This window comes from Scatophagus argus, chromosome 6, assembly GCF_020382885.2.
Source record: "Scatophagus argus isolate fScaArg1 chromosome 6, fScaArg1.pri, whole genome shotgun sequence".
Lineage (NCBI taxonomy): Eukaryota > Metazoa > Chordata > Actinopteri > Scatophagidae > Scatophagus > Scatophagus argus.
Window position 1 is genome coordinate 8,961,528 of NC_058498.1, and position 25,338 is coordinate 8,986,865.

The following is a 25,338-nucleotide window of genomic DNA, read 5'->3' on the forward strand; positions in this document are numbered from 1 at the left end:
ATGAGCGTAAAAAGCCGTAAATGCAAGTTTTATGAGAGTCAATGGACTAGAAGTGTGAAGGAATACAAGTTGAAGCTGCTTAGAAAGTCTAGCTTAACAAAATAAAAGGAAGACAAATTCATGTGGTAGACAATTCCATAATGACTGAAGCCACAATAAGCAGATTTAGAATTTAGCTAAGGAATCTGTCTGGTGTGTATTCATTTAGCATGTCAACAACAAACTGAGGACTCATTCATAGATTCAAAAACAATACAAATTATTTTAAAAACTTTGTCTTACTGAGAGCCATGGAGGAGAAGTTAAAACAGCAGTGATGTGTTTAACCTTCTGAGTTTCAGTTAACACTCTGGCTGCAGCATTTTGAGTAAGCTGAAGTTTACTCAACACCTGCTTTGTCAGTCGAGCAAAAAGCACATTACAATAATCTAATCTACTGGAGATGAATGTAGATTTCAGAAACTGAGTGTGACATTAAGAATCTGACTATATTACTAGAAAAGATGGTCGAAGATATTAGACACCAAAGAAATTAAGATCTGCATCCAAAATCACACAGTTTTTGATATGTTCAAGAATTTATCAACAGGAGAGTTAACAAAGAGCCACTCTGGTGTCTTAAACCTGTGGGCCAACAGTAATGATGTGTCCTGATTTACCTTTGAAAGAATTTTGGCTCTTCCATATTTAGATGAAGTAATTTACTGTGCTATGATAGCTGGCATATTTATATTTGTAAAACTGTGTGTCATCGGCATAAGAATGATATGAAATGTTGTGTTGCGGAAAGACTTTATCTGATTCAAAGTTATAAATAGAAACAGAGAAAGATCTTCTAATATGATAAGAAGAAAGTCAGCTAAGAAAAATAACATGTTCTGTAAAGAACAATGAAAGCATATGCCTGAAGCTTGGCTAAACCTGATATCCTTTTCATTATAATATCATAACCTACAGCCATGGCCTCAAATGGACAGAGGAGGAGGGACTCAAGCATATGGGCTCCATTTTATGCTCAGCACATAGTGGCTCACAGTGTAGTACAAGCATTATTACTTGTTTTCCACCAATGCAGTTGTCATTTTCACACCAGAAGCCATGTTATATAGCAGCAGTGTACTTACAAACATTTGTGTGCCCACGGGCATGTTGGTCTTAAAATGTGGTATGCACTCGCTCATTGCTATCTTGAGGTAGCAGAAAGTGATTGTGCAGTTGACCAACTAAAACCTGGTCCTATTTAAAGGGCACATTATTCAACCTACATAGACGGCTTCACAATGCATGCACACTCTTCTTGTTACACAGTGGTGGTGCCACGATGAGCTCTGATATCACCTGAGTGTACACTGAGAGTCTTCAAGAATTTTAAATACTTCCATGCACCCAATAATGTCACTGCTCGAAATAACGTGGAACATTTAATTAGCTGGACAGTGTGTGACCTTTTGGATGTGTAGAAGAACACAGAACTTTAATTAACATTAGATTTTGACCAATGCTGTCTACCTGTCAGGAGACACACATATTGTTTCTGCTGCTGAGGGAATGCTTCAGGTAATGTAATTAATACTTTCTTTGTAAATAATGTGTTATTTCACCCACCTGCACCTGCATTTTATCCCCTATCAATCTTCCTTCCTCCATGCACCATGCATTATAGATCATTTAAAAAGGGCCCTATGCTATCAGCATTCTAGTCAAAAGGTGGATCAGTCATTTGAGAATATTATACCCAATGAGAAATACTGGCAAGGGTATATATTAATATATGATTGATTCTGATTGATGAAAAGACTAGCTCAAGGGCATGCATAAACATTTGAAACACCTAAAGCAGTAAAAAAGTCAACATCTTTGGAATTAATTAATAATTTAGCAAACGGTACCATACAGTCTCCCGTTTGATTTAAATCAAACCCAGTGTAGCCCAGGCCTAAAAAGTGACATTTCATAATTAAGTGACTAAAGCAAAAGCAAACTGGAAACAGAGCTGCATTTTTAACTGAAAAACTACATTCAATCAAGTTGTATACAGATTAAACACATTTTCATAACAGCCGTATACTCTTTTGCAAAAGAGATTTTCATCTCAATGAGAAATTAAATCAACATTATCCCAAATGTAATATGAATACAAGTCGCACTGACATTTACCGTAGGCATAAAAACTAACAGCCGCAGCCTGTGTGGGTGGTAGATTGGAGAGGAGGGTGGGAACACAGAGCATCCCAGTAACTATAGTGACTCTCCCACACCTGCCTGGTGCGAATGGAGTGGGACAGAGATGCCGCTGGCAGAAGGGCCGCAGACTGAGATTACTTTGAGCAGCATACAAGGGAATAAATGACTTTATAACAGATTCAGTTTCTCGCTGTCCCCCGATGTTCTTGTAAGACTCATCTGTTGCCGCTTTTTAGAAATAAGGATCCGAAAAGTCAATAGGTCTAGGAAGAATGTCACTATGTTGGCAAACGTGGCTAACAACAAAGACTTGAGGTTATAGTCTGATGGAGATGGAGAACTGTATCAGCGCTTACTTTGTAACATAAGGCGCCTCTTTTGAATATCTCACACTGGAAAAATGAAGCTGTGCTTTGTGGCAACCTTCACTTTTCTATGGCCTCCTGAAGCCGCATAAATCCGAGAATGCGTTTTAACTCTCCTCATCACTCTGCTTTTGACTCCAACATTGCAGGAGCTGTGTCAGTGTCGGCGAGAGAGAGTCGGTTGCGAATTCTATGTGATGATTAACGGTGTATTCAAGGGAGTATTCAGCCAGTCTTATCTCAGCCTCCAGCTAAATTGCTCTCTTTTCCCGGCCCTGTGAATGCTCAAGTGCAGCCATATTATATGAGGTGTCCCCCTAACGAGTGAAGGAGCGTTCAATTATTTATTCATGCGCTTACTTTTTTTTATTTCTATTTGTGAGAAAAGAGAAGAAAAAGTAAGACAGGTGGTTATTTTTTTTCTCTAGTTTCTGCTCTGTTCTCAGTTTTTATGCTGCCTGCAACAGCGAAACAATCAAAAATATGATGAACTGCAAGAAGGGTACACTGTGGCAATCATTAATGTTTCATAGGTCTGAGGAGAAAGGAAAGAGATGATGAGTTTGATTTTGGTTTTTTTCGTTTTTGCATTAAAGTTTGCAATAAATTTTAGAAATTTAAAAAGATTTTTTTTTCATATGTTTCCATCTTAGTACTGCATTTCAAAGAGAGTTTCTGTTGATTAAGACAGAGTGGAATTTTATTTTTCTTACTACTTAGTTCCTTAGTTACTTTATTTTATTTTAAATAAACCAATGATCACACTGGGACAGAAAAAATAATAAAATTGTCATATATTTTGCTTTTCAGCTAAATGTGGTCCATAATATTTTTGCTGATTCATTTCAGCATTTCTGTCTGTAATTCCAGTATTTGTGATTGAATCTTGTCATTTTTTTTAAACCAATGGACTTCAAAGGTCCAGTGTGTGAGATTTAATGGCATCTTGGGGTGAGGTTGGAGATTACAAACAATAACCCTTTCCTCACCCCTCCACAGTGTCCACTAAAGATGTGAAAAACATGAAAGGCCCTCTGTAAGAAAGTGTGTTTAGTTTGTCTGTTCTGGGCTACTATAGAAGCATGTTGGAGCAACATGGTGGACGAGAACCCTCTCATTGGATTCTTATTTTCAGGCAAAAAGGGGCACAAATGCATCAGAAAGTAGGACTGTTTTGTTACACTTGTTCACCCAATGCATGAAAATAAAATACATTTAATTGAAATACTGCCCATTTCTGTTTTCAAGTGATTATACACTAATGAACACATAATTAAGAATATTATCTCTTATTTGTGCTCATAGTTCCCCCCCCAAAAAAAAAAATCCTACACACTTGACCTTTTTGCTTTGAAGACCCATCAAAGCATAAAGAGCTCATCTAACAAACACACTCGCATGCATTATACAACACATGCACTCCCTCATCACTGCCATCATTGAGCCTGTAGTAACACACACACCACATATTGTATGCACATATATCGGCATGTCTAAACCAATACTGCTGTTGCACTCCTTACTTTGCTCTGACAGCAAGAGCATCGGAAGCGTCCATGCCCTTCAGCTCCCACTCCCACTGAGGTGGTGCGTGGTGCTTTCCTGCACTCCACGATGCCTGAACGCACCACCACAGGGGAATGGTAGAGAGGCTATGGAGAGAGGGTTGACTTGCAGCATATTTGTCTAAGAGTTGGAGAGCGTTCCTCAGCGCATCTGATGAAAATCAGCTGCGTTTAGACTGTTACAGATGGCAGTCTTAGTCACATGAAAGTGAGGGCAAATCTGTATAATTCAAAGGCAGTCATTAAGTATTTAGTGATTAAAGTTATGGAGGACAATGAACTGTACAATACACAATTTAGCCATAGGGTTTAAGATTTGATGGACCTTCTTTGTGTCCAAAAACGTTCATGTTCATGACAGCATTATCTAGAATAATAAAAGTGAACCGTTACAGTGCTGAAAAAAGAAAAAGTTTAATGTATGCAGACACAAGCGTGACACATACCTGACTCCTGTTGACTGTATTAGTTAGATGTTATGATGTATATACTTATTAGTGTATTAGCTCTCAAAATTTTATTGGGAGCTGTGGCCTGGTTTGGTAGTTTGCAGTACAAGTAGTACAACAATGGGTTATGTGGGTCAGTTGATCAATGTATTTAAATATATACACAACATGCGCTGAATTACAATGGATATTAGGACCATATTATGTTCCTGGTGTTAAACAGTGTGTATGGTGTACTGTAATATGTCTCATGTATGTACAGTATATGCATGACAGATGATGTAGAGGGTCCACATCCAGAGAGGGGATTTTTAAAGGTATTGCATCCAGGGTGTGATGTGTTTATAGCGACTTTCCCTGCCTGTTTCCTGACTCAGGAGATGTTAGGAGATGGAAAGGTTAGTGCCAGTGATCTCCTCTGAAGTGTTTACCGTTCACTGCAGCTTGCTCCTGTTCTGTAGTCACCGTAACAATAGTGTCTGGTTTTGTAGTGTGGAGTTCTTAGTTTCCTGACATTTTACTGATTTTGTACCGTATGTCTACCTTTTTTTTACCTTTAGGTTCCTCTGCCCACCCCTGTCTTCCCCTTTTTCAAAATTCATCTTCCATTTTCACTGAGAATAATTTATCGAGAGGGTGCTTCTTCGCCACCTCAAAGGAAATAAAAGAGTGCTAATAGAAATTACAGTTAAGTCTCCACATCCTTAAACCCCCAGCATTAGGCAGCAGACATTATTCTGAACACAGTTGTTGACAAACCGTAATTAAAAAATTTGTTAATGTCTAGTGATTAAAAACACTGCAGGCATTTCACAGTGAAAATCAGCATGCAAATTGCTTTCTCTGCAACTACTGGTGCTGCTCGGTTTGTTGAATGAAAAGCCTTTTTTCCACTGTTATCATAATATTAAGGAGCTGTCACTTCTCCTGTAATGGAATGCACAATGTGAAGAATTAGCATTTTTCAACAGCTATCTTGTTTATGCCAGAATGAGCAATTATTGGCTAGATACTTATTTTTCATAGAATGGTAAGATAATTCTCTTTCCTCCAAGGAAGATGTGGTCAGACTGGTTTCTCCCTGTGTATATGTGTGTGTGTGTGTGTGAAAATGCATGTTGTATCTCACTCAGTTGGTTAGATTAGCATGGGATAAAAGCATGCACTGTGATTCTCGTGACAAGCTTGAAACATTGATTCTCCACATACTTCCATCACAGGCTGTAGCACGCCGTTCACCAAAGGCAGGTATGAAGGATCACCATGAATGTGGGCTGCACTCCAAAGTCAAACAGTATAGAATTAATCATCCTGGGTTAAAGCATCTGTGTGATGGAATATTACACACTTAAATCCTCACTGGTGTTGTCTTCACTGCAGCATTTTCTGGATTAATTCACTTCTCAATATAGGTTAATACCCTGAGTTTACCATGTTATCAAATGCAGATATTCCAAGAAAAGACTTCCCTTAATAACTACATTACAAGCGTTCTGTTGACTTTGATGAATTACCATAAAACTGTGTAATTATTAAAGACATTTTTCACCTCATACTGTTGCCTCTATGTATGAGGTGACTCATATAGTAATGGCTGCCACTTGGCAAAAAGTGATAATGTCCTTGTGTGCTTAAAACTGAAACAAAAAAATCGGAATGGGGATGCTGGTGTTTTAATATGAAGGAAGCCAAGATGTTGACACACTGTGTCCAAATTCATTGTCACGTTCACTCATTTACTGCTGTCTATATGAGCAGCAAACTGCCTTCAAAGGTAAATTGGTGACTTGTGATATTGGGTTATATAAATAAAATTAGACTAAACTGAAATTACAGACCCTTAAAATCATAATCATTTGTATCACCAGTAAAAGATGTAGCGTAGTCCACTGGTTATTTTCTCATCAATAAAATGCTGAGATACATTAGCAGAAAGTCGTGAACATGTGCCAGACTTGTTGCCCTACAATGTGGAAAGTTTCTAGGCTACTATATAATGACATAAAGTACACCACATAATAAATATCAACTACTATACTTTATTAGGATAAATACAATTAACCTTTGAATAACTGCTCCACACAAAATGACCTTCTATCCACCCAAAGCAAAATGTGAATAGAATGAATGAAGTCATGGATTATGTGTGCAAGATACTAGTTTATACCACATGTTAAATGTCTGGTGTATCTTAGTGAGAAGATGACATAATTGTGCCTGAATTAGAAGAAATATGTTTGCTTTTTCAGTTTCCAAGGTAGCAGGAAAGATGTGCTGCTTCCATATAAACCGCTCTGGTGTGTGATTTGACGTGTAGCTGATAGTCAGCTGATCGCAGTACAGCTGATGACTTGATCTTGATACTTTAATTTAAGACCTAAGCTCCATAACATTAAGTCTTTCGCATTCCCCTTTCAAAGTTTTAGTCTCTGACATGTGCCTGCATTATTTTTCCATCAGGCTATTCATTTTGAAAAACACAGAACAAAACATTTTATTATACTATTTAATGTATTGTACTACACCATCAATAAATATCCTTTAAACATGTGTGTGTGTTCTTGGTGCCTGTGGAGGACAGGCTGTGGTCATCTCAGCCACACTGTTTAATGCATACTAAGACGTGCCATAAAATTTGTGTTGAGCGATTCACCGAGTGACTAAGATCTCCTGCTGTAATTTATGTGGGCGGCAGTACTAAAAAGCAGTCCTATAATAAGAGCTGATAGGATAACAATTTATAATGCCAATAATATATTGTAATGTCATGTGATGTAAATGGGATGAGATAAACTTAATTAAATAGGGAGGTTGGCCTACCAGATGGTGACACTGTCCAGTAACTGAGAGAACATAAGTTCAAATCCTTCTAATAGCTAATGTGTCCCTCCACAGGCACGTTTCTTGTCTATGTGTCCTTGAGCGGAGGGCGGAGTGCTAGCTTAACAACCATTAAAGCAATGAGCAGTGACTGGCTTGTTTATTTCTGTTTAATGTGCATTTAAAAAGTGTGAAGAATTTAAGTTGCGAATTAAATTATTCCACAGTTAAGAGTGCAAATTCACACATTTCTCTCATTTGTGTTGACGAGATGAGATGATGAGTGAACGGGGAGATGTTAATCACATTTGCCAAGTCTCAGAGAAATGAAAATATCTATAAAAGAGTAATTCTTTAAGCATCACGCCCTGACAGCCAGTTCCGAAAGTTGACAGTGTACCTGGTCTTACAATACCTGAGTCACTGATAGTGAATGACATCCTATCCTTCCTCTGAAGATGCACATGGTTGATTGCAGAGCCTCCTGAAAAAGCTTTTGAAGTGGAGCCACTTGGTCTTGATAGCAAAATCCTAAACTCAATTATTGCATATTTATTTTCTTCTGCTCCTTTAACAGAAAACATAGTGAGAGGAGCAGTGATGTCCTGTCTCCTTCCTCCCTTCTGCCTGCTTTGTTAAATAAAAAGAAAAAAAAAAGGAAAAGGACTGTCTGGTGAACCAAGATGTTCAGAATGGAACCATCAGTCCCATATGGTGCCGAATGTTCAAAGAACACTGATCGCAGAAAACAGAAAGAGCCAGCTTGCCTTCAGAGCTGCTCTGTCCCATATGCAGACTGTGGTGTTTGCAGGCTTTCCGACAGACAGATGCCATCTTGATGTGTTTAAGTGGGTTGTCTTCGAATGAAATGCTGTTCATCTTGCCTCATTTTTGGTGAGTAAAGCAGCGTAGGGCTGCCGACCTGTAACAGGGTTAGTGGAAAGTTTGCAAACCATGTTAGGGAAAAAAATAAACATGATAAGTTCGAATTCTTTTTTCTCCCGATTTGAGGGTGAGAACAACCTTAATTACACTATATGGACAAAAATACTTGGACACATCACCATTACACCAACAGGGACTTTATTGACATTGCATTCTAATTACAAAGACATCCCCTTTGCAGATATAAAAGCTTCCACTCTCCTGGGAAGGCTTTCCACAAGACTTTGGAGTGTTTCTGAGAGAGGGCAGAGGGAAAGGAAGGCCTGGCTCACAATCTCTGTTCCAGTTCATCCCAAAGGTGTTTGATAGGGTTGAGGTCAGGACTCTGTGCAGGGTCAGTCAACTTCTTCCATCCCAGATCCATCCAACCATGTCTTTATGGAGCTTTGCTTTGTGTACTGGGGCACAGTCATGCTGGAATAGAACAGGGCCTTCAGCAAACTGTTGCCACAAAGTTGGAAGCATAGCATTGTCCAAAATGTCTTCATGTCCAAAAGTGTTAAGGTTTCCCTTCACTTGAAAGTACAGCCCCATACCACACCTGAATTCAATAATAAAGAGGTGTCCCAATACTTTTGTCTATGTTGTGTATTTAATCAATCTTTTCATTTGCAAAAGTTCTCAGCTTTGGGCTTTTTGACTTTATTTTAACATTTTTGTGGCTGAAATTATGCAGATATGCAGAACTCATAAACACAAGCCAAGTTGTTTATTTGTTATAGAAACTGCAAAACCTTCATGAAGAAAACTTGAAGAAAAATTTTTTTTTTACTCCACCACCATAAAGGGTACAAATGCAGTGTTTTTTGTTCTCCTTGTTAAATCATCTACACAATAAAAGCCCTATATATATATCATTGTGGGCATATTGTCTGTTGCAATTGAATGGCATGTCAGTCCTACTTTCAATGAGCCATGAGGGGGGAAATGAAACAGAGCAAAAAAGCCATATGACAGGACAGCTGTCAGGGAAGATGCTCTTTTCTCTTGCTCTTTGGTTCCTTTTTAAGTGTAGCAGTTGGCCTCTTGGAGTTTGGCAAAGAAGTTAGTATTTGGCCTAGAAAGTCAATTAAATCCATTCACGTGTGAATAATTATGACAACAAGCTGATGGTGAAACAAAATAGGCAAGTTGCCTCATCATGTTGCCATTTCCACGTTTTGGTCTGTTGTCAGAATGATGAAGAAGTAGTTTTTTGATCTGCCAACTGATAAACAGGCTGTTTCTGTTTCATTGTAGAATATTCCTGCAAAAAAAAAGTAATCTACACGTTATAGCTGCTGTAATTAAATCTAATCCGAGACATTTTTTGCACAGGTTAATTGCCACTAGTTTCTCTGCTGTTAAGCACTGTGTCCAAATCCCTCTACCTCTAACCAAAGAAGACCTACCTGTTTGTGCTGGCAGACAGGAAATGAAAAAATAATACAGAAATGCAGGCAAGAACATCTGAAGTGAGAGGTGCCGACATACCACATGCAAAGGAGGATAAAAGTTTTTTCTAAACATAGAAATAAAAAAGTTTTTCTCTTTACGTACACTTAAGTACTGTGTAATTTTAAGATATGGAACTTAAAGGTCCAAAATTACAAATGCAGATGAAGTTGAAAGGAAGGAGCAGACAAATCAGGAAACATCCTTTTCAGCCCTTTTAACTGTTTGTTTTGGGTATTTTCAAGGCAACTGAAAAACAATTAATGGTGATTGTATTGGTTCAGAGAAGTCTGAAGTGGCACCCTGGGGCCATGTTAGCCAGGGCAATCTCCGATTAAGAGATTAACAGTCTCATTACTTCCTTGGCTGTGGCAGCACAGAAGGTAGTCGAGGTGAACTAGTAGACAGTTAAAATGAATGTGAAAGGATTGCTGCTGCAGTCTAGGATTAACGCCCCACTCTGTGTCTTTTTGAAACTTTTACCTGCTGTCAGCTCTTTGCTTAGGTTTCCTAGGCTGTGGAATATGGAATCAATCACACAGATGACTGAAAGAGAGAGTAGGACACCAAGGTTTTTTTTTTGTTTGTTTCTTTATGCAAATGAGGCCTCAAAATATCAAGCCGTGATCTATAATGTTAAATAATACACTGATGACTGCATACTTCTATTGGTTTGATACAGTAACTTGAGACGTGTCCAGTTTGAAATATTTATTTTGTGCATGTTTGTGATTTGACAACATATTGGAAAAAGAAGGTGTACAGTTCAATGACTAATTGTGGAAGGTGCTGTGCTCTTCATGACCATAGTACAATAGCTAATTATCTATAATAAAATTTTCAATTTGCTGTTAAAGGTTGAAAAGTATGATTTAACCCACAGACCAAGAAGGCAGCCACAACTCGGGGGAGGTCCAGCATATGTTGGAGAGCAAAATTCAAGAACATTTTATTTTGTCATAGCAAAACAGGGGAGCCATATCTGTCTCAACAGCAAATAAATAAAATAAAATAAATTTGAAATGAATATCGTATACCTGGGACCCGCCCTCAACCACACACTCTGAGGCTACAGCAAGAATCTTCAGACCCATAAATGTGGGACCCCAAACAGCTGCAGTTCTCACGGGATGTCAGCTCACACCTAGAGTTCACGTTCCTCTTAATGCCATAGTTTGAACCATTTGTACAGTATCTGAATTTTTACAGAGAAAGATGAGTGAATGATGGTTGGCATCGTTTACCATATGCTCAAATGGTTTTAGACCTTGACTGATGGTGCCACAAGAATCCTCAAGCATGACATGCAAATTCAGCCAAATGTTGGTAGAAGCCTGCACCATCTGTCATGCTCTTCTGTGGTGTCACAGCAGCACCCTAAAGCTGCAAAAGTGAGAGAATTCAACACATCGTCCACAGGTGCAATCACACAGAGAGTACAGGTTTAGTCAGACCTGCAATAGACTGAAATGTTTTACTTTTTGCAATTAGTTTAGCATTCGTACCATTCAGTTGGACTGGACTGAACTGGGACTTGTACTCAGATTTTAGTGACTGTTTAACCCAAAGTTGCAGATGTTGGCATGAGTTTGGGCAGTCTCATTCCAACAAACGTTTATGTCCAATCAAAAGGTTGTGTTTTAGTGTTTGTACATTATGTGGACTGTATGTGTATGTGAAAGTTTAACTTTCTATTTTATATTTTCCATGGACATGTTTTTCATTCTGTTTCGAGTTGACAATAATGCAGGCATTATAATAACTGTCTCCCCAATACCATGATACTGCAGACAGCAGACTTTGAAGACTGCAGCTCTGTAATTGTTTTTCTGTTTTGTTTGGCCTCACTTATTCCTCAGAGAGTTTGTTAATGACAGCATCTCCCCGATTTAATTTCAGGTAACTCTGTATCCCCAGCAGGACAAGTGAAGAGAGGCAAATGATTTTGTGTTACCTGGTCAGCATGTTTACAGTTGGATGAATATGAACCACAGAACATATTCAAATCTCTTACCTTGCTCTTTTAAAGTTTTACATTTAAAGTTAAATTTTCTGAGTGAAATGCAACTGTATGACCTCACTTTAAAGTTAAAAAAAAAAACATTAAAATGAACTTGCCTCAATGTCTTGGGTGTATGGAAATTAAATTTGGTACCAGAAGCAGTAATGCAAAATAAAGTTTGTGCAACAAATTTGACCAAGGAAAAACAGAGTTTAAAACATGTTTCTACTTCCATCTCTTCTTGGCTCTCTGAAAGAAATGAACAAATTAATTGGAATAAATTTCAGAATGAATGTGTATTCTCTCTTGCAGTTGAAGGGTTAGGGTTCATTTCAGAAACCTTCCACGTCACAACTCTCAACACAGGATTACTGACTTCCGATGGTATCGCACCACAGTAAATGGTAAGTATAGTCAAGTTTAAGGACTGGTAAGGACTGCAAAGGTCAACACCACAACAAGCTGACATTTCTGTTAAAGGAGAGCAGAACTTCAGCTTGAACATTGAAGGTTATGAGAGGAAATGAGGTTTGTAGGAAACATTTCTGGAAAAACTTGCACACATCACAACTCGCTCCACTTTAGCACAGCATGCTTTTTCTCTCTGTATTTCTAAGAGTCAAGCGCACAGTCAAGCCTGTTTCCTCAAAAATCATCACTATTAACTGAAGTGGAAGTAGTTTCTACTGGAGTCCAGTTAGAATTGATATTCGAGGGGAATATAAAGGGCAGTGAGGACTTTGTTTGATGTATTATTGAATGGAAATTAATGGCAGCTTGTTTTGTCAGCTGTTACTGAGGATCTCTGACACCATCTGTTGTCTTTTACAGAAAGAAGGACTTCGACTTCTCTCTCAGTCAAAATAACAGATTGAGATTCTTTCTTTGCACAAAGCTCACGGTTTCACTTCTTTTAATGCTTCAAGTGCAAGTACCATACTGGTCTTTTGAAATGTCATCAAAAGTATCGGGGGGGTGGGGTTAACATAGTAACCCACAACTTTTCTTTCCCAGTACCACACTTTCTTGATTCAAGAAAGCTTCGACTAAAACAGCAAGCCTAGTCTGCCCAAACAGTGTATAAATAACATGCCAGCATCTTAACAGTCATTTTACATGCTCTCACAACCTCTAAACAGATGCTAACCTAAAAAAAGTATTTCTGATGCCTAAACCTACCCAAACTGTGAAGTAGATGACAATGAAAGTCACTTGTCTTCATTCTTTTGTGCATGTCTAAAATGCATACAATGCAAACGCTGTTAAAGGACACGCAAAATGTCCTGATGTGCTATTTATATATCATCCCATGAGATCATGTGGAAAAAGCACAAGAGGGTCCAAGAGATTGATGTTTCAGAACATCTCCCCTTCTTTTGAAACCCAGTAGTCATACTGACAGGTATTGTGTCTATATGTTTTATACCATATCACTGTGTTCACATTTGAAGCAATCAACATAAAACAACACTGTCTATTCAAGCTTATGTTTACATAGAATTAATTTGCAACAACAGATACATTTGGAGGAAATGTAATGCATTTGTGCACATGGCACCAGGACACCCTGGACCGGAGGTCAATGATCGACTTTGTGGTCGTGTCATCTGGCCTTCGGCCATATGTTTTGGATGCTCGGGTGAAGAGAGGGGCTGAGCTGTCAATTGATCACCACCTGGTGGTGAATTGGATCTGCTGGAGGAGGAGAAAGCCGGACAGACTTGGCAGACCCAAACGCATTGTGAGGGTCTGCTGGGAATGTCTGGTGGAACCCTCCGTTAGAACGGTCTTCAACTCACACCTCCGGGAGAACTTTGACCAGATCCCAAGGGAGCCTGAGGACATTGAGTCCGAGTGGACCATGTTTTCCACCTCCATTGTGGAAGCTGCTGGTAGGAGCTGTGGTCGTAAGGTCTCTGGTGCCTGTTGTGGTGGCAATCCCCAAATCCCCAAAGAAGTCCTGTCGAACCTGGTTAGCTTGTAGGACCCCTGAGGCAGCTGAGGAGTATTGGAGGGCCAAGAGTGCTGCAGCCCGAGCGATTGTGGAAGCAAAAACTCGGGTCTGGGAGGAGTTCGGGGAGGCCATGGAGGAAGACTATGGGTCGGCCTCGAGGAAATTCTGGCAAACCGTCCAGTGCCTCAGGAGGGGGAAGCAGTGCCCTGCTAATACTGTCTACAGTGAAAGTGGGGAGCTGCTGACTTCGACTGGGGATATTGTTGGAAGGTGGAAGGAATACTTCGAGGATCTCCTCAATCCTGCTGACGTGTCTTCCGTTGTGGAAGCAGAGGCTGGGGATTCTGAAGAGAATCCACTCATTACCCAAGCCGAAGTCACTGAGGTAGTTGGGAAGCTCTTCAGTGGCAGAGCACTGATGAGATCCGTCCTGGGTACCTTAAGGCTCTGGATGTTGTGGGGCTGTCTTGGTTGACACGACTCTGCTGCATCACGTGACAGTCGGGGACAGTGCCCTTGGACTGGCAGACTGGGGTCTTGGTCCCTCTTTTTAAGATGGGGGACCGGAGGATGTGCTCCAACTACAGAGAGATCACACTCCTCAACCTCCCCAGGGAAGTCTATTCCAGGGTACTGGAGAGGAGAATCCGGCTGATAGTCGAACCTCGGATCCAAGAGGAACAATGCGGTTTTCACCCTGGTTGTGGAACGCTGGACCATCTCTATACCCTCCACAGGGTGCTTGAGGGTTCATGGGAGTTTGCCCAACCGGTCCACATGTGTTTTGTGGGGCCTTGGGCTCCACCTGGAAGAGCTGGCGAAAGTGTCTGGGGAGAGGGAAGTCTGGGCACCCCTACTCAAACTGCTGCCCCTGCGACCCGGTTCCGGATGTAGCGGAAGAAGGTGGATGGATGGATGGATGGAAATGTAATGCCATCCGGATTAGATTTTCTATTTATGTAATGAGAAAATATTGTTAATTAAAATTTTGGTAAGTGCAAAAATGTTGATACTGAAAAAATCTGAACCCCGGTCTTGCAGTCATGTGCTTTGCTCAAAACTCACATGGCTTGTCAGTCACACAGGACTCAAACTTGTGAGTGTTGTCAATGTTGACACTTCTCAATCAGTGCCCATCTGATTTATTCAGTTCTTCAAATAGGTCTGGTTTGGTTGTCCAACAGTCAGCCAAACAGATCTGTAGGTAGTGTTAAAGAAGCCCATCCTTTCCAGAACAGAACATGATGCCATTGTTCTCTTATTTTTAAAATAGGTGATTTTGATCTTTCACTTGTGCTGTAACTCTCAAATGACACCTTTCTCATTTACCTGCTTTTATTCACAATGGCTTACCTGTTAAAATCTGCCACAGCAATCTATGAAAGCAACCCAAACCATAGACTATGGTGGGGGAAATTGATTTTTCACTGGTCTGTAGCCCCAGAGGTCATGGCATTGTTCCACAAAAAAGGCCTGCTGGGAATTGTTGAGAAGCAAAGAGTAGAGAGAAAGTACCATGGATCTGAATACTTGATAATCAAATTAAGTTTCCCAGAGTGCCATGGAACACCTGCACAGTGCTGATAAGATAAAGAGCAGAGGTGGAATAGGCGAAAGAATCAGAGAATGAAAACCCATAAAAGCCCAAACAAGGTTGGGAATAAGCAACGAATAATGTAATGAACTTGTAACAGCTCAGAGATTATCTATTTCTCTTTTAGTCTCTTTCCCTCTTTTTTCTTTTCTTTCTCTCAATTTGTCCATAAAAAAATCCCTCCTGAATTCATTATGTGTAACATCACAAGAGACCTTCAAAAGGATTTAACACAGAACAAAATGAATGCTACTTCCTCAGTATGCAGCCACTACCAGGTCACTGAGTGAAACCTGTGATTCGCAAACTGAACTTCACTTTCAAGTATTTCCTAACAAAGCTACTGCTCATAATTGCAACTCATAAGAAATTGCCCCTGTCTGCAGTTCTTGTAACACTGAACTGTTCTTCTCATCTCTGCACCAGTGGGGCGACAGTACCTTCCTCGATCCTATCAAGCTTCCTTAAAATGAAAATTGAGATGAGAGTGACAAATAGTTATGCTGTTCCCACACCCACAAAATCTTTATCAGGGCAATTGGAGAATTACTGTTAGAGACGTAAGTGTGACCATACAGCTGGGGTAAAAACTGCTGCCGAGGAGCCCTTGAGCAAGAGACCGAGCAACTCTTCTGATACAGATGACCACAAGTTATGTCTGAAATGGATGATGACGGTTGTCCTAACACATTTGTGTTTCACAGAAACATGTGAAAGACAAATTATGGAACTTTTGTGAGAGACACACAGAGATTATTCTCTCTACATTTGTACAAATAAATTCATGTTTCTGATTGTTTCATTTGTCCACCATTTACACCAGTCATTTTTCTTTCACTAAATGAACCGGCTGCACAGCACAAACATAACAGGAAATATAACACTTATCAAAAACAACAAAGTGTTAACAAAGTGTCCTTGAGCATACATGCACTACATTAGAGTACAGCCCGGATGCATGAAATTTCTCTCAATTGATGCTTTGCTGTACATTGTCGTCATCTCTTCTTTCTTGAACATTCTCTGGTGGTTTTAAGCCACAGCACTGCAGGCACTACAGCTCCAGCCATCTGGTCAGCCTGTCTGCTCCTCTCCTCTACTGTCACTCACTCCTGCCCCCTCAAGTGTCACTCAGCAGCCTGGTGGGCGCTGTTGTTGCGAAGCAGCAAGAGAACATTAGCATCATAAACTCTAATTACTGAGGTTAATAGTTGACAGTTGCAGTGCAAATACTTCAAGGGTTCTCAATTAAACCTTTTCAGTCAGGCAGAGTCGCTGAATGTAAAACTGCACCAGGAAATTATGTACACAGGGAGCGGCATACAGGAAAGAAAAGCTTGCAAGAATGAACTTTACAAATGTCAGTCATGTGTCAGTCATCAAAGGACTGATCGAGACAATTTTGACTTCATACTTGGTTGGTTCCAATTGGTTGGTTTCAAATTTGACGCACAGTTACTACTGTTTAACAGATTTTGAGATTTTGTTTTGAATGTTTGATTTGTTTGAAATCAAGACTATGCACTTTCAGTTTTGATAGAATCTATGGCCTTTTCTCTCATGAAGGATGGGTTAGCCAGGCCATTGGCAGATTAAAGTCCACCAGTGTCCAATTGCTTCACTCCAACACGAGGATGTGGTAGCCCAGCATTTGGAAGATTAATTTAGGTTATTGGTTAAATGCAAGTGAAGGGCCAGGTCTCCTGCTTCCACTCTCAGAGAACTATCAACTTGTGCATGTTGGAGAATCATGCTGTGTGCCTAACTATCACAGGGTAACTCTACACAGAGTATGATCTAATAACAACAGTAAACATATTTGCAAACCACAACGTATTCTTCAGAAGGGGTATGATGAATTCAATGAATTGTACTCTGCATGCTCTTCTCTTGCACTGCTCTGACACGATAGTCCCCTGCTGAATGTTGCTTCAGGACAAACTGTCCGCTATGGGCGACAGAAAAAATACCTTGGTGGGAAATTGTACAGTTTGCTTTGTTCTCACTCCCACTGACAGGACTGATCCCCTCACGGTGCGTCTGTCATTCAGATATCTATTTGGACAGCCTCTTTCTTTTTAAGGGCTAACTTGGTTCAAGGTGTTTGCTGACAACAATAAACAAAAAAACAGTGCATTTGAGAGTCTCAAACCCTTTTTGATTAAGTAAATCATGCGAAACTCGTTTGGTTTTATTATTTCTCACATCATTCCAAGCACGCGAAAACATAGTGTATGCATTAGAGTAGGGTATACAAGAAAAAGGCGCCAAATTTTGTCCTGTATGGATTCAGTAAGGGACAGTGTGTTTTATTTTTAAATACAAGAGGTATGGCTATGTTATGTTTCGGCTTTGAATATAAAGACTTGGACCAGACTGGGCCAACAACAGCTTGGCTATTCATTTGTTCAATATCTCTGCCAGACCTTACAGAATGGCACTGTGTATTGGAACAAACCCTCTCTGCCCACTGCAATATTCAATTCTTTTACATTCCCAATATTCCATATATCTACCCACAGTGTGAAATTCACAACTGGCAATCAGGTCTTACAATGTCTGCAGGCTGTGGATATTGATAAATCAAAATCTCTGATCTCAGATATGACTTAAACTAAACATCCATAAGGCAGGCACTTCTCCCTGCTGAGCTCCTGATGAGAATGAAATCCATCCACTAACAACATGAGTGTGATTGTTTGCACACTGAACTTGTGAAGACTCTCTTCTTTCACACCATCTTGCTCTCATACGCACACACACACCTAATGTAGCAAAGTGTGACAGACCAGTAAACACAGGTTCATACATGCAGTCACATGTATGTTTTCACATATCTAAACACTGTGAAGCTAGAAATGGTCTGTGCTCTATGTGCAACACACACACACACACACACACGCACACAAACCCCCTCAAAGACCCAGTTACATTGCCTCTGTAAAATAAAATCATTTTATTCAAATGTCCTCTTTATCTGCTAATTGCTCACCTCCACCATATAACTCTGTTTCCTCTATCTCTTCCATCTCATTGCATTGCACATCCTCGCCCACCTTTCTATGCTGTCTTTCATTTTCACTGGTAACTTAAACAGAACGCAAAAGGGAGTGAGACCTATAGTTAAGGCTCTGACTCGGTTTACTGTAATGGTTTTCATTGGTACACGTTGGCTGAAGTATGCACAATTTTGTGAAAGAGAGGAAAAGAGGTGAAAGAGATGTGTAAAAGAGGAAGAGATGCGTGTGTGTCCTCAGTGTGAAATACCTTTGTGTTTGCGTGCATGTGTCCATCTGTGTGTGCAGTTCCCTGTGTGTGTCCTGTTTCTACTTCTCCCATCTGTCCCTTCTGTCTTGATGTCCAAACCCTCTTGTAATGTGCTGTCCAATAAGCCAATGATTATCATATCGGTGCAATATTAGCTTCTATCACCGCCTGGCTGAAGATCAGTAATTGCTGTCCTTGCGGAGGAAATGGGAAAGGAAATTACATCTGCCTATACAAAGAGATCGTTTCCTTGTTAGTCCTAAGGGACTGTGATGACCCCCTGTGTGTGTGTGTGAATGCACTTCTGTGAACTTGTGTTTGTGTGCAAACCCATGTGGATGTGTTTGTATTTATAATAGATCCTCTCAGTATGCAGATGAATCTGGCACTGATATCAGAGTTGTATTAGGGAGAACATTTGGACAAGGGCAGTGTTGATGTATAGGTGTCTCCTGCTGTCTCTGAGTGAGGTCTTTTATTTTCATAAAGAAAAAAAAAACTTTTTTTTTCATGCACCAGAAACGGTATTGAAACATTTCTATGATATCAAACAGATCACTGATTTCAATACCTGAAAATACCTAAAGATTTTATTCTGTACTTTGCCTTGACAAAAGACAGTTGGCTAGCATATGTTGCATATACAGAGTCAGCCCAATAATGTATACACACATCAGGAAAATAAAAACATGCATAAATATTTAATTTGTATAAGTACTTCTATACATATAGATATCTCTTTCGAAGTTTACAATAACTCTGTGTACGAGGTTTTCCCAACGGATGGCATTACCCTTTTTTCCCTGATGATATATATATATATATATATATATATTATTGTTCAACAATATTTTATGTGACATAGACTGAAGAAGAACAGAGCCTTCCAATTCAACATCCAAAATCAATGGATTTTTAACAAAGCTCTGGCATACAGAGCATCCATATTGTATGTTGAACCTTTTATGCACCATCTAGTACTGTGAAAATGAATTCAGTTCATGTTTTTTTGGTTTGAACTTGAGGTGAACTTGATGTGGTTCGCTGAAATGTATCTGTATCTTTCACATTGTCTCTTTTCTGAATTTCTGGTTTGTCCATGTTGCTGTTCACTTCTGAATCTATAACTTTTTGTTGCCCACATGTACACAGCCAAACATAAAGACATTCAATGTTAATGTACCCAACAAAAACATAATAGAAAGCAAAGAGTGCTGTTCCAGTTTAGGGTAAGGTTGGAATGGAAACACATCCTCAGTCATATCAAACAATGGAAAAAAGAATGCTTCCTACCCCCAATATCCATTGTATTTACAATGAATAATAAATGTAGAGATCATAAAAAAACACATGTACAGTATGCAAATGAAATGTTTATATATTCATGCACATACTCGACTGTCTACCTGCCCTAAACAAGTTGTCGATCACATGCAAACACTGAAAAGACAATACACTCCTTATGAGAACGCAGTGGCACTGCATATTGTACAATAATCTCTGCAGGCTATGAAAACATCTGCTGCACACAACAACTAATCTAATATAGCCTTGTGTGTGTGTGTGTGTGTTTTGTTTTTTTAACTAATACAAAATCTGCCAAAGAATTGATATCATTTCATTCTTTCCATTAGGGTAGTTTAATTTGACTCACTTTTTGGAATGGGGTTGTTACAAGTTCATTGAAGAAAGACGGATTTGAGATATCAGCTTAATAAAAGCACTGTTTGAAACAGGTGGGATCTAGCTGATCTGCTCTGAAAGTAACATGGTGAAAATAAGGCTCAGTGCTCTGTTAGGATGATCTGTCTTTATGTTGAAAGGCATCCCATAATTCGGAACTATTCGTACTGCACTTAGCCCTCACACATGCAAAATGGACAGATCGATGTAGGTAGAGATGTAGGTAGGCAGAGAAATGGATGGATGGCTGGTTATATTCAATTAAAGCACAGTTTGGGATATTGCTGCCACTATAAGAGCATGTGGGTGCTATATTGACATTGATCATACTTGAGTAGGATGAGGTTTGAGTGGATTGGACTGCTCTATTAGGAAACCATTCCAGCTCCTCCAACTCCTTCTGTATATATTAAGTGCATACAAGACCAGGTCTTCAACTCCCACCACATAAAATGAAGCTCTTAAAAGCATTTCTCTTCCTGAAACTGATCTTATTCAGGCATGATTCTAACTTTTCTTACTGGTTCCTGTTCATTAACATTTGGATTTTTATTCTGAAACATAGTCTAAGGCATAACATAGATTTTTTGTAATTATGTTGAGGCGCTGGGCGGCACGGTGGTGCAGTGGTTTGCACTGTCGCCTCATAGCAAGAGGGTTCCAGGTTCAAATCCCGGTCTGGGCCCTTCTATGTGGAGTTTGCATGTTCTCCCTGTGCCTGCGTGGGTTTTCTCCGGGTACTCCGGCTTCCTCCCACAATCCCAAAAACATGCACATTAGGTTAATTGGCTACCCTATATTGCCCCTAGGTGTGAGTGTATGGTTGTCTGTCTTTGTGTGCTGGCCCTGCGATTGACTGGCGACTAGTCCTGGGTGAACCCCGCCTCTCGCCCGTAGTCAGCTGGGATAGGCTCCAGCTCCCCTGCGACCCTGAGGGATAAGCGGTATAGAAAATGGATGGATGTTGAGGCGCTGTTTCCCTGGCTCTCGCTGGAGGGAATCTTGTTTTATTTCATTTGACAGTCTCAGCAGGGCAACAGTACTTTCACGCAGGCCCCTGTTCAGCTTCTGCAAAAAACATGTGACAGCCATTTGACAAAGTATGAGTGATAATTATCTATAGCCAATAATAATATCAGTTCACCGGACTGTGTTGCAGCAGGTAGCCTCTTAATTTTTCTCAAATATTTGTGTGGTGTGATTTTGATTCTCCCCCTACTTTACAACCCCACCTCTTTTCATTCTTAACCTCTCAAGCTGGCTCCAAAATCAAGTCAATTCCCATAGGACCCCATGTTAAAATGCCCAACTTCACAGCATAAATAAACACGTTCCTGGCCTGGTACAAAGAGTGTTTTGATCTCTATTTAATTTCCCCTTACATGACACCGGTTTGGGGGTGTAATTAAGGGCGTGGCTGCTTTCAGCGACAGCTAGCTGTGACCTGTCAGGCAACTTTGTGGTGTTCGTTTCTTTTTGGAATTTTTTTCCTGCAAATATCAGACAAATTATATGGTTTGCTATGCAGTTAACTTTGCAAATAACAAACCCGAAGTGGATGGACAGACGTTGGTGTTTTGGATTAACAAGTGACCCTATTAACTGCCAGACAGCTGCTGCGAGCTGGCAAGCTCTGGAGGACAGAGCCCGGAGCCCGGAGCCTCTGGAGGAATAAACTCCTGGAGTCAACAGAGTTCTCTTCTGGCCCTGAGCCGTTTACCGGCAGGAAGAGAGCACTAAGGTTTTTTTTAAAAAAAACTTTTGGGATTATAAATTTTATTATTATTATTTCTTTAGACTCGCTTTTCGCATCTGCAGCAGCAATCGTAGAGCTGCTGAAATCACCTGTAATGTACTATAATTCTTCCTTGTTTGATTATTGAATGGAGGGGAAATGTACTTCATGACATACAGGGAAGAGATGGGAAAAAAAGACACTGGATAACAGAAAGAAGTAGAGTCTCTGGTGAGGGCTGAGTGGCTTCATTGAGCGCAAACACACAGACGCAAACACTCTATGTGCCTGCTGTTGCTCACGGCTATGTACATTAAGGTATTATGGCTGCACTGGCGAATAAACCCACAAACGTGCAAATAATTCCAGGCAAAATGTTCAGTGATCAAATGCTTGTAATAGCCATATGTTGTGCAACAGCGTAATCTTAAACCAACATGTTTTACCATTTTAAACGACATGCATGGTGGATTTAGGCACAAAGCTAAAATCATGAAATTCGCAACTGCGGTATCTACCAATGTAATGAGGGCAAAGATTCAATTCTAATTCATAAGGCCTTTAAACACTGTGCAATTCTGGGCTATCTCAACAAAACCTGGTTCTCCAGGTTGCCCCATGAGATACGTTCACCAACAGCTGATAGTTATAAAGCTTAGCGAAAGATCTCTTTGCGCATGCCCTTTAAGTCACAAGCATTTTCCTGCGATCCACTATCTCGTTCTTCTCTTCTTCCAATCACGGTTTATGAGGTTTCTCCTTTAGCCAACTGCTAGCAAGCTCTTAAATTTTAAAAATGTTCTAACTCTTCAATCTTCAATCAAACCCTTCAGTTTCAAGTTTCTCTTCCAAGAAGTCAGCATCACTCTTCGTCACCACCATCAGCGTCTAGGCTCTAGGGCACATATGTCAAACCGGTCCACAGGAGGGCCGGTGTGGCTGCAGGTTTTTGTGCCAACTAACCAAGAGCACGCCGTTTGACCAATCAACTGTCTGAAGACGTTGATCAGTTGATTAAATGAGTCAAGTCTGGTGTGCTGCTACTTGGTTGGAAAGAAAACCTGCAGCCACACCGGCCCTCCTGTGGACCGGTTTGACATGCCTGCTCTAGGGGGTTGTCTCCTTCATACGGAAGCACCTTGTTTGTCAGAGAATTTCCTGTGGTGATCGACTTCCTGCTGGGGTTTAAGCGCTAAAGTCTATATTTGCTCTTCTCAATAAATTCATTTTACTCAAAGTACATCATTCACTTGTCTTTCTATTAGTCTCTTATTAGTCTCTAGAAATATAGCACCAAATTCACTCAAGTGAAAGCTGCAGTGCTGACCTGACACAGACTACATTGACCAACAGGGCCCTGAATGCATCATTTTACAAAAAAAAAAAAAAAAACAAGCCCATAATGACATGACTTCATTTCTTCACGAGTGATAATTATGCTACCTACAGTATTGCATACAAGAAGACAGAAGTCAGTTAGTGCAAAATTTTGCAGTCCAACTCTAAATGCTGTTTTGACCTTTCTTTGTATTTGTGTTCCCTCCCCTCCTTCCTGGGCTTGTCATTGAGGAGATTCAGCAGCATGGTGGCAGCTCGAATGACCTGAGGGAGCTGAGAGAGGGCAGAGAAGCAAGGGGAGAAGAGATTGAGCCGCAATACTCCTGCTGTCAGTTAAACATGGTGGATCAACAACGTCACCCTCTTGTCTTCCTCCTGCATCCCCCTCCCTCCCTCCCACTCTCTCTTTTTTGTCTTCTGCCACAGTTCCCACTCCCCCTGCTGTTTGTGCCACAGCCAATATTTGGGTCACTGCAGATATCACATTGTGCCACGACACCAAAACGCTCACATCAGATCGTTCTGACTTTCTGGAGAAACACACACAGACAGGTTTATTCTACCTCTCTCTTTCTCTCTCTTTCACCCACCCACCCACACACCCACACACACACACACCTTCTTATACAACTTTTCTCTCTGTCCTTTTCTGGCTTTACTGGCAATAGAAGGGCTGAGGTCTGTGTGGAAATGTGTGCGTGATTGATGGAGGACAGCGGTAAAGAGGGAGAGTGGAAAGTGAATGGCAAAATACTCTGTGTGAGTGTGTGTGTGTGTGTTCTTGAGGTTGGTGTTGCTGTTGAGGGTGTGCTGGACAATGAAGTAAGCCCTGGGAGCCCCCTGGTCAGACCCCAACAAGAATATTTATCAAAAGATATAGATTTTAGTGTTGAAAAACAGAAATGAAATATTTCTGGAAATTTCATTTCTTAAAAACATTTTTTTGCCAATGTATGATGCAGTTTATGCAGAATAGGCAATAAAGGAAATGCATAAGTCTGGATGAAGTGCTGGATGGAAAGACAAGGAGAAAAACAATAGTAAAAAGCAAAGAGCACTTAAAGTGAGTGATGTTTATAAGGAGAAAGTGGAAAAGGAAAAGTGAACTTTAAGTAAGCTGCACTGAAAGTAGAATCAGATTATTAAATAATTCTCATTCACGTCACATCTCACCATTTTGTCATTTGCTCACTGCGTTTTGAAAAGCATTTCTCCTGCTTTGTCATGTTGACAGTCTTAATCCCAGTTATAAAAAAATCAATCGGAAAACAAGTTCAAAATGATATCAAAGAGTCAGTCAGTGACTGAATAAGAAATGATCATTAATACAAAACACAGACAGAATAACTTTACCTCCACTATCAACATCAATCAGCCCCTATAGACTATTAGACTTGGTTCATGCTGGTCTGATCAGGCCTAACACCAAATCAGATTGTTTCCACACTTTACCTGAGGGACTGACTGGGTTGTGATCAAGGAAAGTGATTCAGCAGTCTTGGCCATGTCCGGTTCATCAAACCTCACCTTTCACCCCTTACTCTATTGCGAAGTGTCTTTTATGTGTGTGTGTGTGTTACTATCAGTGGGAATGAGACTTTACCCTCCCACTTTACAGAGGAACAGGGCAAGGTTCAATTTGTTCAGCTCTGTCTGCTACTCCAGGGTCTCTGATTCACTTTCCTCTCAGTGACCGGTTGGCTGCAGGCGCCTTTTGCTGAATCACCTTTTAAGTGCCTACAGGAAGCACACAATAAGCACAACTAAATTAAAATCTACTGAGTTTATTAACAATAGCTTCAGAATGAAAAGCTGTAAACGGTATGAACACACTCCAAAAGTCTGTTCTTGCTACTTCTGTATTTCTGTGACCTTACCATGTTCGGCGCTTATTCCGCATTTGCTCTTATTGTGAAACCCTTGCGGGCTCCAACACTCGCGTGAAGGTGAAATGAAAATGTAAAACTGAAAAAAGCGAACAAAACACTACTGCCAGTATATGT